This window comes from Chelonia mydas, chromosome 10 (assembly GCF_015237465.2).
Source record: "Chelonia mydas isolate rCheMyd1 chromosome 10, rCheMyd1.pri.v2, whole genome shotgun sequence".
NCBI lineage: Eukaryota > Metazoa > Chordata > Testudines > Cheloniidae > Chelonia > Chelonia mydas.
The window spans coordinates 23749453-23764638 of NC_051250.2; the positions used below are offsets into that span (position 1 = coordinate 23749453).

Below are 15186 nucleotides of genomic sequence, written 5' to 3' on the forward strand. Positions count from 1 at the left end.
CTACTTAAAGATCCCAGAGATAAATCTAGAGGAAAATACAACCAAGCATCAGTGTGGTAATTTATAGTACATTCTATGCAATAAAATAATTTGAGAAAGTATTCAATATTACTAGTGTATTCTGCTTTCTGACTGACTTAATAGGAAATATCAAATTGAAAATATTGTTATCTTTACATAGGAAACAAGGCAATTAGTTACATATAGTGTTGGAAAATCCATAAGCAGGGGTGGCAAATTTATATCCCCTCTTGGCTAAATCTCAATGGTGTGTATAAAATTAGTGTTGCAATATTCAGAATGCTTCTCTTTGAATCCGAGAATGAAACAATGCAGAAAAAGTGTCATTGTAGGAGCAAGCTCTTTGGGATAGGAAGCATGTTTTCCTATTTGTTTGTACAGTACCTAGCACAATGGGGCTGTGATCATGAATGAGACCTTTAAGTGCAACCTAATAGAAACATTTGTAAAGCATGTCATGTTCCACCCGCTCCAAAGTATACTGAGCAGTAAAAATATAGTACAATTATAAAATCATTTTAAAAATGTTTTTCAAAATGGCATCCTACAGGGTGAATAAAAATAGATGGTTTAAAAAAAATTAAAAGTGGATTTAAATTAATTAAACAAAGGGTGGCTTTTAAAATCAATTTGAAATCAGCAACCTGTGTTAAGGACCAAACTTATTATAATCAATTAAAATAATTTAAATTGAACATTAACATTTCTTTCTTTACCACGAGATACCAGGGTAGAACAAATCTTGGCGGTGCATTGGCTAAGGGTCCACGAGACCAGAAATCAAGAAGTTTTGAATTCTAATCCCTTAAGCAAGTCATCACTGCATAGCAGCCATCATGTGAGAAATCCATTCAATATTGCAAGTCTTTCTGCTTTTACTGATTAGAACTCAGCCTTTTAAAGATGACTAAACACTCAACCACATTCGATATAGAACAAAGGTTAACACATGTAAGTATTCACATATGTATACCAGTTAAGATTTGAACTGTGCAAAAAACACTTAACTTGCAGGATTTGACAATTCTGGAATTGGACCTACATATTCATTTCAACTTCTTTCAGTGTCCCATGATACTGTTATATCTATCAGAATTGTCACAATGTTATGACTGTTGAATTAAGAAGGCTATTGAGATAGTAGTGGCAATTTTAAAATGATGTGAATAATCGATAAAAAGCCAAGAAATTCTATTTTAAAAATATCATTGAGTTATTGCTTTGAGATTTTATTTTACTAACACAAGCTAGCCTCTAATATATTATCTAGGTCAGACTTATAAATGGTTAAGACACTTTCTTGATGGGGAGAAACAGAGGGAGAAACTGCTGATTGTCTCAGCATCTGGTTGTTTTTTTTCTTTTAGTATTTTAACTACTTAGACACTAATGATGAAGTATGTGGCATTGTTCTCTGAGTTGGTATTGAACCAATTCCCCAGCTTGGTATTAGGGGCATTAACATAAGTGTTTCTGGAGAGTGCAAAACCAAAGTCTATGTAACTTGTGAGCATTACAAAGTTCATGGTCCTATACATAAGAGAAGTACTTATGAAAGAGGAAGTGGTGAGAATGGTCTATTTGGAAATAATGAGGGGCAAAAGGCTGTTGAATAACATTACACAGTGAAAAGAATAGATAAGCATTAGAACTAGGCTGTAAGTCAGGTGATGCAGCAAGTAAGTAGTCTAAATTTAAATGAAGTAACAGAATAGATTAATACAAATCAAATTCTGATAGGTGGTGGAACAGGAAAATTGCGGTCAAGACAGGGCAAAATGGAACAGGTAAACAGTAATCACTGAGAACCAGCTAACAGGTGGATGAGTCAATCTGAGCTGGGTAAGGCAACAGTGCAGAGGACAGCTGGAATATCAAAGGCAAAATGGTGGTGCAGACAATCTGACTGTGTATCTTCTTTTGTATTGTCTGTCTACCCATTAGAGAAATGCTGAAGGCAGTTTCCTGGGATCACTGTTGTGGTTGCAGTTGTATTGGGTGGAATATGATGGGCCCAAGCAAAGTTACTGATTCTGACTTGATTTAACTTTCAAAGCCCTAATAGGAAAGTCTGTCCTTTTCTACTAGATTGTTCAGCAAGTTTAAGAGATTTAGATCTAACCAAGAATCAGCCACTGAATAAAAGTCTACAAAGTTTTCCTCATAAGAATTTCTGCAGACAGGGATTTTTCAAATGTATTCATTATTCAGAATGATTAGCCACACTTCTGTGAATTATCCTTGGTCTATAGCCCATACTTTCTAGCTTAGTTGTTTTGATTGAACACATCACATGGTATGTTTCTGTCCTGAGTGCATGACAGTAATATCGGGTTTCTCATTATATACTCAAGATCATTTTCTTCCTGTTGATGTTCTGCGGTATTTGTTTGGTGAATATTCTTATGACTAAACTCATGCAACTGAATATTTGTAAACACAAAGGTGAGTAAATACAGTTAAAGCAAATTCATTTAAAAATGCTGATAAATACACATGGGAGGTCTTTTCTGTATTGACTCATTGACTCTGCAGTATTTGCTCAACTACAGTTATTAGTTGGCAAGCAGTGGCTTCAGCCATTCCTCTGTGTGCTGTGGTTCTGAAATCATAAATGGTCAAGAAGTTATACCTGTGAAATCTATAGTCTCAGGGATGGGAAAGGAGGAAGTGATTAAAGGAACTGCATGCTAAATGAGGATTTTTTAAAAAGATGTTTGCCCCATCAAACATGAAACGATATCTTGAGTTTAGTTAGAAGGGTGTGAAACCCTTTCAAAACTTCTCCCAGCACTTTTTTGGGGGGTCTAAGGAATGTGTTTCAGGGCAGGGAAAGAAGCAGTAGCATTGCTAGCTCGAAGTATGTTTCACTAATATTTAAAACCCTTCTAAATCAATATACCAGCAAGCTACAAGTGGCCTGAACCCCTTAGTCCATATATACATTAGGTGGAGCTCTGTAACAAATGTTCAGCTTCACAATTTTTCAAGAAGAGTATATTTTATTACCGTTTAAATTAAAGTACAACTCATTTTAGGATTTGGAGTAACTATGCATGGGACACAGTTAATTGATCATTGAACAGTTGTAAAGAACTCCTCTGGTGACAGTGAGTCACTTTTATGGCTCATTTTTTTAGTCCTGTACCTGCTAATCGATGACCTTGTGGTAAGAGTCAAATACTTTGCCAAATACTCACTAGCATTTCATAAAAGCTTAAATGTTCATTTTTATTTGCACCTTGATAGAATGACCAGACTTAGCATTAAATCCACTTTCTTTCGGCATTTACAGTACGTCCTGTCATTAAGAGAAATGTCACAAGTGTTATGCTTGAATTAGACACTGAGCATATATCACTCAGTTGAAGAAGTGCCTTCTCTTTATTGCTCCTAATTTATGCAATTTTCCAAACATAGATTGCCATTTCCAGAACAGTTTTTTTTCTGCTCAACTTATTATCCTAATAATGTATCATGCAAACTGTCCAATTTACTAATCTGTACTAAAGCTAAGAAATGTAAGAGGAATGTCAGAGTAATAACAAAAGCATCAGCTATAACCATTTTTTTGTGTGCTACTCATGCTTTTCCTGAAAGGTCCACAGTTAATGAGACAGGGGGCGGGGAGGACGGGGGGAATGACAGAACTGTCTAATTCAACAAATTCATAGGTGCTTATTTTAGATATTTGTATACATTGCAAATAAGTTAAAATATTGCACTCTAATGCAAGCATTAATTGCCAAATTGGCAACATTTCAGATATTAATACTTCAGAACTTTTTTCTAGACTTCATTTACTTTATTATACCCAGTAGGTACTATGGAGAACATCTAAAGCTAATGTAACCTTTATTTTCAGTTGAATTGAATTAATGATTCTGTGTAAACCTACAATAGGTTCAGCTCCTGTTGCTACAGTTTCCAAATCAACAGGGTGAAAGTTACTCTTTAAGATTCTTTTAGATTGAGAGGCTCTTAGGAGCACATGAAGAATGAATACAGTGACCACAAACACATTTATAAGTAAACAGTCTTGTTTGTATTATAAGTTATAATTATACGTTATATTCACAAACACATCTACCCAAACTGAGAGAGCCCAAAGCAATAGCTGTGGCGGTTCAATGATGAGACAGAACACAGATTTATTCAAGCAAGCAAGCTGGTCAGCTGAAATGGGCTGCTGCCTGTCAGCTTTCCACCTTCCCTTTTATTATATTTCTCCCCCCTGCACATTACCTACTTTCACCGCAAAGGAACGCATGACATTGATTAATATTCTTGTTTTTCAGCTTCTATCTACTACATTCCTAATTCTCAGGCCTTAAGGCCAAGCCAAGGAAGCTTCCCACGATTACTGTCCTTTAATCAACTTCCCAGGGTTCATATCTGATCCTCGTCCTTGGACGGAGCAATGTGTTGCTCCTACACAACAGTCAGGGTGTGCCCTGACCGTTTGCAGGTGGATGGACCAAACATGAGCCCTTCATCTCCCCCTTTTTGTTTAATTATACTCGGCCCTCTCATGGGAGCCGTCAATTTGCTTTTGCAAGCAATTTAACTCCCAAACAGACAAGGACATAACTCGGGGAGCTTGCCAAGGTGAATCTCTACGAAGCCTTAGCAAAGAGGGAATACATTGTACACAGCAGCAGCAAAAAATAAGCCCAATGATTATAAACACAGCATAACCGAAAAATTGTCGCAGCCAGCCTAGAGAGGGCAGCCAACCTGTGAGCCAATTCCAAAAGCCCTCGAACCCCACATCTTGACGTATGTGTGCCGTAAGATTGGCCAGTTCGGCCAGTCTAGTCTCTATGGAACGACTATTATCAGTTAAATTAAAACAACACATATGCCGAAACGTGGAACAGCCTAGGTGATGTTTCAAGAGCAGAAAATCAATGGCTGCTCTGTTATCTAAAATTGCATCCCTTAATTCGTGTTGCTCTGCATTAAGTAGGGCAATTGCCTTGGATGTTGTATTAATCGCCTTCGCTGCAAAGCACGCCAGGGCATTTAGGGTTCTGGCTGTATAAGTGGCAAGCCCGGGGACCCCAACAATAGAGGCCGCTAAGGCGGTATACTCAGAGCGGCTGAGAAGATTGACATCTGCAATACAATCTTCGGAAAGGGGTATATTTCTTTTTCTGCGTTTTTGGCTGGCAAAAGGCAATATAAGCGTCATTCTACTAAGACAGCAAAGGGTGCCATCACTTAAATTTGCAGGAATATAACTAAAGGTGCGCGAGCCACTGGTAAAAAACCACCCTGATGGTAGGATGATATGGCCATAATTGTATGAAACATTTACAGCATGGGAACAATTTAAAAGGGGTTGAGAAATTTGCCGACAGCCCAAGGGCACCTTGTTACTAGTGCAGTTAACCACACGCGCACAGGTGACATTGGTGGCCCCGGCCGGGTACGGTGTGTGGAGGGATATAGCCGTGTGAGGCAAGGTATAGTGGGCCGGGCCCCAATTAGCCATGCCAGAGTACTGGGAAGAGAGATTCGCGTAAGCAGCGAGCATCGTCTCATTCCCTATCTCCTCAGGGTGATGACATACTGGAATAAGGCATGTACCTAACAATTCTCCGGCTTCTACAGAATTAGACAAGCAAAAGTGGGTAACATTTGCTATTGAAGCCAATCTTTCCCATATGTTATACGTCATTCGGGCCCGTAACGGGGGAAGCGCTTCCGAGCCAACCCCTACAGGAAATAGCAGGCACAAAAAGCATACAATCAGTACAGAATTAGCAGTGATTTGGGCGAGAATCGCCACAAACAAAGTCTCAGGAGTCTCTGGCTGTTGGTTTGCTGCCAGTCTTCGTTGAGCCGCCGCGACCAATGCTTTTACTGCTCCCCATGTCACGGGCTGGCTTGGGGCGCTACGCCTCTTCCGTTTCCGTCCCGCCGTTGTTGACCCGGGAGGCACCGCGTTCTCCTCCAAGGTCAGCTGAAACTCCGGTATGGGGTTCGGCAGCCCCTGGCGCCATGCCATGCTGTTTCAGTGCCGGTCGCACACACCGGGCTGGAACCCACAACGGTCCTGCAGGGAGAGACACCGCAGCATATCCCCGACCCCAAGTGATTAGAGGTACTGGGCCCAGCCACTGCGGATCAGGCAGCTGACGGTAAAAGACACGCGGTCTTTCCAGTACCTCAGATTTGTGAAAATGCCGATCCGCGGGGGTCTGCTGATCTGCGTTCAGCGTTAAATTATTTAAAATAAACAAAAGGATATGCATTTGTTGTTGAATGTCTCCTAAGGTTCGGAGACGCAGCTCCCCTTGTTTTAATTGTTTATCAAGCAAGGTTTTGAGCGTGCGATTGGCACGTTCAACAATGGCTTGGCCCGTGGAATTATAAGGGATCCCGTGTTTAAGACGGACGTCCCATCGGGCACAAAAGGTGGAGAGGGCTGTGGAGCAGTAGGCTGGGGCGTTATCTGTTTTAATCTGGCTTGGGCGACCCATAACAGAAAAACAGGCTAGCAAATGGTGAATCACTTTGGCAGTGGCTTCCCCACGCTGTGGGGTTGCCCAGAGAAATCCTGAATAAGTATCAACAGAAACATGTAAAAAGGAATAGGGGCGGAATTGTGGCACGTGAGTGACATCCATTTGCCACAGCTGATTCGCTGCGGTACCTCTGGGGTTAACGGCTAAGAAAAGGTAGGGGCAGCAGCGGCACAGTGGGGGCAGGAACGAACAATGGAACGTGCATGATCAGTAGGAATGTGAAACTGCCGGGCCAAAACAGAGGCAGACTGATGAAAAAAGGCATGGCTTTCAATGGGGTCAGAAAAAAGGGAATTTACCTGACCACGTAGCGCGCGATCGGCGCGCGCATTGCCCTCAGTGAGTGACCCAGGCAAAGGGGTGTGACTGCGAATGTGAGCAACAAAATAAGGAAAATTACGAGTGGAGATAAGATATTGCAAAGACAAAAATAGGCGAAGGAGGTCCGCATCGACCTGAGGGGTAATGAGGGCAAGGGGTAAATGATCAATCACTTGATAAACATAATGGGTATCCACAATTAAATTAAAGGGACAATCAGCAAAAAGTTGAAAGGCCAAAATAACAGCAGCCAGTTCCGAGCGCTGCGCGGAACGCTGAGGCAGTGTAAAACGAGAATGCCAGCGAGGGGGGTCACCGGATTGATAGGTGACAACACCTCGATGTGGAGAGCCATCAGTAAAAAGAGTAACAGCAGAAACAATGGGTTGAGAGTGGCTAAGACGATGAACAATTAGAGGCACCTTTTGGGTAATTACCAACCGAGGATCTTTTGGGGGATTATAGGAAATTTCTCCCACATAATCACAAAGAGCAACCTGCCAAGCCAAAGAGGTGTGGCACAAGGAATCAAATTCACTACGGGACAAGGGGAACACAATATCAACTAAATCAGTGCCAGTGAGTTGCACTGCACGGTGGCGGGCTTTACGAACAAGATCAGACAGGGCATCTAGATATGGGTAAATATTCCGAGGAGGAGTGGAGGAGAGGTACAGCCACTCTATGATAGAGACGGCTGTATTCGTACGGGGTACAAACAAAGCCGCAGTGGGCGTATGAGGGGTGGCAAGAAGAATCAACCGTAGGGGACGGACCTCAGGGGGTCTGTCCACAAACTGCTGACTCAATGCTGCATTAATTTGTCGAATGCAGGCAATGTGCTCTTCAGTGATGGCAATAACTGCACCCGGTGCTCGGGCTCCACGTAGGAGGTCGAACAACGGCTGCAGCATTGAGGTGGGGAGACGAAAATAGGGCCGAATCCAATTTAAATGACCCAAAATCTGTTGTAATTTAACAAGGGTTAGGGGTTGAGGTAGTTGCCGGACGAACCGGAGCAGCATAGGTTTGTAAAACCTTATGGCCGAGGTAGTGGTAGGGATAAGAGCGTTGGATTTTTTCTGGTGCCACCAACAGGCCATTTTGGCCGAGAATTTGAGACAAAGATTCAATCTGTTGTTCCGTGACCTGGGGACCACTAAGCAAAATGTCATCCATATAATGGTAGACCTTTAGCATAGGGTACCGGGCACGAAAAGGGGTGAGGGCCCGATCCACAAAAAGCTGACACACGGTTGGACTATTTTGCATTCCCTGGGGTAAGACCTTCCACTGATACCTTTGAGAGGGTTGCTGATTATTATATTGTGGCACCGTAAACGCGAATTTTTCGCGATCTTGTGGGCAAAGGGGGATGGTGAAAAAACAATCTTTTAAATCCAACACACAGAGCTGATCGGTTTGAGGAATTAAATTTGGATTTGGTAATCCAAACTGCAAGGGGCCCATAGGTTGGATGCGTTTATTTATTTCCCTTAAATCATGTAACAGCCGCCAAGCACCAGATTTTTTCTTAATAACGAACACCGGGGTGTTCCAGGGACTAGTAGAGCACTCCAAGCGCTGTGCCTGCAAATGCTGCTGCACAAGCGAATGAAGCGCTTTCAGCTTTTCTAGAGGGAGGGGCCACTGGTCAATCCAGACGGGCTCTAAGGATTGCCATACCAAGGGTAATGCGGAGGGCAATGTGGGTGAGGGAGGGTTTTGAGCCATCAGATATTAATATCGAGGGTGGTGTCCAGCTTTGTAAGTAAATCACGGCCCCAAATATTGAGGTGGACAGGGAGCACAAAAGGGCGGATAGTAGCAAGGGTACGGCCTCCCGGTTTAGAGACCGTGACCCAAGACAAACTCTGTCGCCCGGGTTTACTACCCCCGATCCCCCACAACTCTTTAGAAGGAACCGTAGGCCAACTAACCGGCCACTCCGGATCACGAATCACCGTAACGTCAGCTCCAGTGTCCACCAGCCCTGTGAAGGGAACATCATTTAAGAGAAGTGTTAACTGAGGTTTCGAGGGGCGGACTGACATTGTCAGAGCAACAAGTGGAGAGGACGCGTTGTGAGACGGCGAGTGAGACAACGTTGATCCAAAGCCGCCTCCGCCCCGAGTTCGATCCTCGGCAGCTGGCACCTGATAGGGGACTAAAATCAATTGTGCAATTGATCGTCCACGCGGGAGCGACTGTGGAAGATGAGTCCACACCTGAACCTTAATAATGCCGGTGTAATCGGCATCAATGACCCCGGGGATGACAAAAAAGCCCTGTTTCCCAGCATGAGAGCGAGGGAGAACGAGACCCACAAAGCCAGCAGGGAGAGGTCCAGTCACCTGGGTAGGTATGGCGCAGACCTCCCCTGGCAGCCGAAAATCAGTGTCCTCCTGCATGATCAAATCAAGCCCTGCACTTCCAGCAGTCGCCGCCCTCATAGAGTCTATGGATTTTAAGGCAGAGGAACGGTTGTCTGAGTGGGAAACACCCCCGTTTGGCCCTGGGTTCGGGGGAACCCGTCGCGCGGTTTCCCGACCCGCTACGACACTGATTAGCCCAGTGATAGCCCTTCTGACACTTGGGGCACTTTTTCGAGGGCCGAGCGGGTGCCTTTGATGAGCGGCACTCCCGCTGAAAGTGACCCTCCTTACCACAGCGGTAACAACGCTTCCCCTCCCTCTCGGTTTTTCGCAGGGCGGCAGCCAGAACTCCAGCCTTATGGGCTTGTGTGCCGATGTTCTGGCACGCCCGTAGCATGTCTGAGAGCTCTAAAATGCCAGAGGCTTGCGCCGTCTGGAGGGCACGGCGGCAATCCTCGTTCGCATTCTCAACCGCCATTTTTAACAGGATCTCCTGAGCTGCCGCAGCGTTATCCACCTGTCGGAGGATAGCCTCCTGCAATCTGTTGGTAAAATCCAGATAGGACTCTGATGCACCCTGACGGATACTGACAAAGCTTTTTGTAGGCTTGCCTGAATCTGGGACCTTCCGGAAAGCATGCTGGGCGCAGGTGGAAATGAGGGGGAAGAGGACCTGAGGGAGTTGAGTCTGCATCTCAACGGTAACAAACTGTCCCTCCCCTGCCAATTGCTCATAAATAACATTAACACCTGCTGCTCTATGAATCTGGGCCTGACGGTCCGCCTCCTGCCGAAACTCACTAACCCAAATAACATACTGACTGGGAGACAGCATCATGCGCAACAGCGCCTTCCAATCCTCAGGGATCAGGGAGTACCCAGTACCTAGCCCTTCAATGAGACCACGCACAAACGTGCTAGTCAGACTGAACTCGCGAATCGCTTTCTTTACCTCTCTAACCACCGAGTAAGGCAAAGTAACCCAGGTTCCAACCGGGTTGCCCTGGTCGTCATTCTGCCAGGTCACCGGACAAACTGAGACCAGCTCAGCCAGCTCCTCTGCTGTAAGATCTGAGCGAGTCTTCGCTGCGTGAACCATTTGTTGCACCAGCGAAAGCCTCTGAGCAGATGCAGACGACCCCCTGGGGGGCCCCGAAGCATGGGGTCCCAGGGGGGGATGGTAATCACACACTGGCTCCGGCGGGGAAGGTAAGGGAGGCGGTGGTAATAAAGGCACTGGGGGCGAAGCAGGGAGAGGGATGGCTGCAGGAGCCGACGGCGGTGGCGGAATTGGCAGCCCCTCTATTGGCGCGGGAGAAGGTTCTTCCGAGGCGACACACTGTGTTGCATCGGTAGGAGGGGGGGTGGCTGCAGGAGCCGACGGGCGTGGCGAGATCACCAGCCTCGCGAGGGAGGGCCTGTCCGAGGCGACACGCTGTATCGCATCACGGCAGAGGTGCCAGGCATGTAAAGCCTGCACGGGCGCCCGAGGCTCTTCATGCAATGTCTGGCCCAACCGCTCCCAGTCCGCTAGCTTAAGGGTTCCGGCTTCAGGGTACCACGGGCACTGGGCACTCACCTCCTGTAACAGGAGAGTGAGTTCTCGAGTGGGGCAGTCATGCTGAGCCTTACGCAGCAAATACTGTAGCTCATTGCGATGTTGCACTTGCAAAGCAGAGAGGGAGCTTCCCATACTTACCACAATGAAAAATACTCACCGGGATCCACGAAGCGGATGAGTGACGCGTCTGAAACCCTTGCCGGGCGAGGTGAGTGCTGAGGGCCCCACGTTTGGGCGCCAGTTGTGGCGGTTCAATGATGAGACAGAACACAGATTTATTCAAGCAAGCAAGCTGGTCAGCTGAAATGGGCTGCTGCCTGTCAGCTTTCCACCTTCCCTTTTATTATATTTCTCCCCCCTGCACATTACCTACTTTCACCGCAAAGGAACGCATGACATTGATTAATATTCTTGTTTTTCAGCTTCTATCTACTACATTCCTAATTCTCAGGCCTTAAGGCCAAGCCAAGGAAGCTTCCCACGATTACTGTCCTTTAATCAACTTCCCAGGGTTCATATCTGATCCTCGTCCTTGGACGGAGCAATGTGTTGCTCCTACACAACAGTCAGGGTGTGCCCTGACCGTTTGCAGGTGGATGGACCAAACATGAGCCCTTCAAATAGCCAATGCCGTATTTATACTCACATCTCCAAAAATATAATAGAGTCTGGTAGATCACTCAACAGGTGGTCATTGATATAGAGGTGGTTCCTGCTGGGGTCTTCCCACTTTTACTCTACCAGGCAACCTCTTTTATATTGTTGTTCTGACCACGGCTAACACCTTGTGCTCTTTTTTCTTATCTGTACTTCCATACGCCATAAACTTGGCCAATGGAAGACTGTCGCTGTGTCACTCAAGAGCCACACTCAGCTTCGGTAATTATCGAGGGTTGGGGATGATTTACTAACCTGGTGCGGACGTGTGTAAGTGCTTGAGACTAAGTAAAGTTTAGCTTTAAGTGAAAGCACTCTTGTGTTGTCCTGTTTGTGCCAGCCATCTATTGGTCGGACAGCTCCCTTGATTTATTTCCTGACACACCTCGCACAGAGTAAAAGATACCAAGAGCTTTGGGTTGAAAGAACCCCGGGTAACAGGGTCAGTTTTAGGTCACCCACTCAGTTCAAGTCTCCTTAAGCCTGTGGCCTAGTGTAGTTAGCTGAAATCTTACCGGCCTTAGCCTGTAGGCCATGCATTACTGCCTTACTTTACTTATATCCTTAATATATACTTGTCACTCCTAAATACTTTTCAGTCTTCTACTCTGATAATCCTGTATCATCATAGATGGCAGTGATATTGTCCTGAGAACTGTAATGAAACTTAGGGTTTGTCTACATGGTGCATTAGCCCACGCTAGAGGGGTGTAAATTCTAGAGTGCACTGGCATGTTACACACTAACTGACCTGTGTGGACCCTGCTGGTGTGCACAAAAGTTCCCTAGTGTGCATTAATGTAGTTGTAGTACCGTTTGAAATAGAACTACATTAATGCACACCAGGGAATTTTTAGTGAGCGCCAGCAGATTCCACCTGGGCCCGCTAGTGCCCAACATGCTAGTACACACTAGAATTTAAAGTAGGAGAGGAATACATCAAAAACTGGCTCCCAATTCTATTAAAACCTGAAAAACTGAAAGCAGTTAGTCTGCTTTAAAAATGAAAGAGGTACCTATATCAATAGCTTACGTACCCAAATTCAGTCAGAACTATACCGAGGCAGTTATTTGATATTTGCCTCAGTATTACGTCCAAAGATGGTAACTTTTCTTTTAGAAACCTACTTGTATTCCTGAATCTTACTAATTAGATTCTTTTACCTCTGAAGACAAAATCCAAATGCCTAACTTTGAAAGGGAAGGAGAAATATCCCATCTTTGTATTTAATTTAAACTTCATATTTCATATTCTGTACTTGTCTTATGGAAGGGCAGGACTGGAAGGGACCTCAATAGGTCATCCAGTCCAGTCCCCTGTACTCAAAGCAGGACAACAGAATATCAAGACCTTTCCTGACAGGTGTTTTTCTGACCTGTTCTTAAAAACCTCCATTGACGGAAATTCCACACCTCCCTCGGCCATTTGTTCCAGTGCTTAACTATTCTGACAGTTAGGAAGTTTGTCCTAATGTCCAACTGAAACTTCCCCTGCTGCAATTTAAACCTATTCCTTCTTGCCCTATCCTCAGAGGTTAACGAAAACAATATTTCACCCTCTTCCTTGTAACAAACTGTTATGTATTTGAAAACTGTTTAATGCCCCCCCTCTGTCTTCTTGTTTGTCTTTAATTCCTTAGTTCAAATAGATTTTTACCCAGGTGTGATGGGCTTTACAAACCCCACATACACCCCGCCCCTCCAACTATGCAGTGCATTCTCCAACTGGAGACAGGGTTGAAAAGGGAGCAAACCAGCTCAGAAGTGGGAGGCTGGGGAGGAGTGCAGACTGACCCTGAAGGCTTCTACCAGAATGAGCTGGAGAAACCTCCCTGAAGGAACAGGACTGTATGCGGAGCCCAGCTAGGGTTGGCAGTTTGTTTCCCTTTTTCTTTTCTCCTTATCTGGGACCAGAAGCTGAGGGAACAAAGCAGTGGCAGGAAGCGACCCAGGGAAGGTAGCTCAGAGGGCCCCTCTCTGAGATCAAATGCTATTGACCTTCGTAGGACCCTGGGTCAGAGCCCAGTGGAGTGGGCGGGCCCAGGCTCCCCTACCACTGCCCCATGACTGAGTGGATACTAATCACTAGGCTCCTCGGCCCACCGAGTAACCCCATTACACCAAGTCTTTAATCTCCCATTCAGTTGTTCTGTTACAAAGAGAGCCTTTTAAACTTCTTCTCCAGACTATATTGGAGTAAGCTCTTAATACTTTCAGGTCCTGTTAAACAGGGTGTTAAGCATACAATTCTCCATGGTATAGAAAAGATCTGATCATATTGTCTTTTATTTTTGGACCTTGGGCATCTTATGCAGTTACTTAGGACACCAGTCTGGAAACTTGCAAAATCCTATTAAATATGACATTGAAGGGTGATTGGCAAATAATAATAAATCCTGGGGCCTTGACTGGTAGTTTTTGCAGTGTAGTTTAAGGTAAGATGAGACCTAAGAATCTGAGGAATTGTAGGGGTACAATATCAGTTGAGGGTAGAAATTATTTAATTTACTTCTTTAAATAAGTATGGACTAATGATCAGAAAGTGGCTTAAATAATAGACAAAAGCACCTACTTATGTTGTACATACTTATATGGCGCTCTATCGGTGTGGGCTATGGTACTGATTTGAAATGGACTTTTCTTGGCAGCTGAGCATGGTTGAGCCCTTTTATGGAGAAGAAAGGCTTTTAATCGTTAGATGCTTTTGGTATTAATGTATCTGAGCAATCTCCTTTGTAAATTTTGTTTTTTAAAAGACTAGGTACATCTTGCTAAGCCATAGCATTTCCTTTTATCTGGCTCACCAGCTATTGAGGTCTATATTTACTGCAGAAAAGACATATTGTATTCCAAACCTTGCTGATTCATTATAACTAATGATGCAGTGATTGGAATTCATTTTTAATGTTTTCCATTTACACTTATTTAATTATTCTCATATTTGACTCACTCATTAGTTCACTCACCTTGTTCAATTATTTTCATACACTTTTGCATTTATAAATTACCAATTACAAGCTGCACGTTACCTATTTTAAGACTAAAATTCATTTTTAATGTGCATTTCAGAAGTATGATCTGTTCCTCATTTGTAACTAAATTTGAAATGACACTGTCTCTAAAAAAAAAGATAGCAATTGTAAGAGGTATTATGTCCTGGACACAGCAAGTTTAAAGAAAATTCTATTTTTCTTCCTTTTCCATCTGTTCTGCTATCACTCTTGGATTCTATCCATTCATTAGCATTTCTGAATAATTTGGGGTTGAGATTAGATATTAAACACTTAATCAGGTTTGGGACCCTAACTTTCTGACAACCACTGCAATCTTCATTTCCTCTCCTTGAAGGTCTGACTTGAGAGCAGTAAATATCCATTCATTTCATGACACAAGTTAGTTCATTTGTTAAGATGGCTGCTATTTTCCAATCCTTTTGGATTCTCCTATTCTGCTTTTTTAAAGAAAAACAATTTTAATTAGCAGCACAGGAAGAACCATTACATCATGTTCCATCATTTAAAAATACATCCATGTGTGAGCCTGGAAAAAGGGTATTTTCATTCACAAATGAGCACTTAAAATACTATAGTAACCTGTACTTATTTAATGCTTTTTCCACCCCATGATCTCAAGGACTTTACAAACATTGATTTAACTTTAATGCTTAAAAGGTCAATGCATAGTAATGATAAAGAAAGCAAATATTTAAGGCTGTATT

The 15186-nt window shown here is 44.0% G+C and overlaps 1 long non-coding RNA gene across 1 annotated transcript in view; it reads left to right on the forward strand.

Moving 5' to 3' along the window:
- The first annotated feature begins 296 nt into the window (after positions 1-296).
- LOC122462138 overlaps positions 297-15186 on the forward strand; it is a 45494-nt gene continuing 30604 nt past the window's right edge. The window contains exon 1 of the long non-coding RNA XR_006284513.1: positions 297-972. This is a non-coding gene — a long non-coding RNA (uncharacterized LOC122462138). The remainder of the gene's footprint in view (positions 973-15186) is intronic.